The following is a 1,074-nucleotide window of genomic DNA, read 5'->3' as shown; positions in this document are numbered from 1 at the left end:
GAGACCGTGCCTTCTTAGCTTAGTTGGTAGAGCACCCGCTTAGTAAGCGGGAGGTCGTCGGTTCAACTCCGGCAGAAGGCTAGCTCTGAGTCCGTTTGTCGAAAACCGACTGAATTTCGTAATTTTTCACTGAAATTTAGTACCAAATTGTTGCACCACTTGAATTGTGGTATGCGTTTCATTGTGGAATTCTATGGCATGGTTAGACTCCACACTCGAGGGAACGTGCCTTCTTAGCTTAGTTGGTAGAGCACCCCCTTAGTAAGCGGGAGGTAGTCGGTTCAACTCCGGTAGAAGCCTAGCTCTGAGTCCGCTTGTCGGAAACCGACTGCATTTCGTAATTTTTCACTGAGATTTAGTATCAAATTGTTGCGCCACTTGAATTGTGGTATGCGTTTCATTGTGAAATTTCAAGACATGGTTAGACTTTACACTTGAGGGAACGTGCCTTCTCAGCTTAGTTGGTAGAGCACCCGCTTAGTAAGCGGGAGGTCGTCGGTTCAACTCCGGCAGAAGGCTAGCTCTGAGTCCGTTTGTCGAAAACCGACTGCATTTCGTAATTTTTCACTGAAATTTAGTACCAAATTGTTGCACCACTTGAATTGTGGTATGCGTTCCATTGTGAAATTCTATGGCATGGTTAGACTCCACACTCGAGGGAACGTGCCTTCTTAGCTTAGTTGGTAGAGCACCCGCCTAGTAAGCGAGAGGTCGTCGGATCAACTCCGGCAGAAGTTTAGCTCTGAGTCCGTTTGTCGAAAACCGACTGAATTTCGTAATTTTTCCACTGAAATTTAGTACCAAATTGTTGCACCACTTGAATTGTGGTATGCGTTTCATTGAGAAATTTCACGACATGGTTAGACTTTAGACTTGCAAGATCGTGCCTTCTTAGCTTAGTTGGTAGAGCACCCGCTTAGTAAGCGGGAGGTCGTCGGTTCAACTCCGGCAGAAGGCTTGCTCTGAGTTCGTTTGTCGGAAACCGACTGCATTTCGTAATTTTTCACTGAAATTTAGTACCAAATTGTTGCACCACTTGAATTGTGTTATGCGTTTCATTGTGAAATTTCAAGA

General features: G+C 45.2%; 5 non-coding genes across 5 annotated transcripts; all 5 read left to right on the top strand.

Moving 5' to 3' along the window:
* The first annotated feature begins 8 nt into the window (after positions 1–8).
* Positions 9–81, top strand: Pmar_PMAR024107. Its single transcript has one exon. It is a non-coding gene; the product is annotated as a tRNA-Thr (tRNA).
* A 146-nt stretch (positions 82–227) lies between these two features.
* On the top strand, positions 228–300 carry Pmar_PMAR024106. The gene has a single exon. It is a non-coding gene; the product is annotated as a tRNA-Thr (tRNA).
* A 146-nt stretch (positions 301–446) lies between these two features.
* Positions 447–519, top strand: Pmar_PMAR024105. Its single transcript has one exon. It is a non-coding gene; the product is annotated as a tRNA-Thr (tRNA).
* A 146-nt stretch (positions 520–665) lies between these two features.
* Positions 666–738, top strand: Pmar_PMAR024104. Its single transcript has one exon. It is a non-coding gene; the product is annotated as a tRNA-Thr (tRNA).
* A 147-nt stretch (positions 739–885) lies between these two features.
* Positions 886–958, top strand: Pmar_PMAR024103. The gene has a single exon. It is a non-coding gene; the product is annotated as a tRNA-Thr (tRNA).
* Positions 959–1,074: the final 116 nt, after the last annotated feature.

The sequence above is a fragment of the Perkinsus marinus genome (genome assembly GCF_000006405.1).
Source record: "Perkinsus marinus ATCC 50983 genomic scaffold scf_1104296958790, whole genome shotgun sequence".
Classification (NCBI taxonomy): Eukaryota; Perkinsozoa; order Perkinsida; family Perkinsidae; genus Perkinsus; species Perkinsus marinus.
This window is presented reverse-complemented; position numbering and strand designations above follow the sequence as displayed.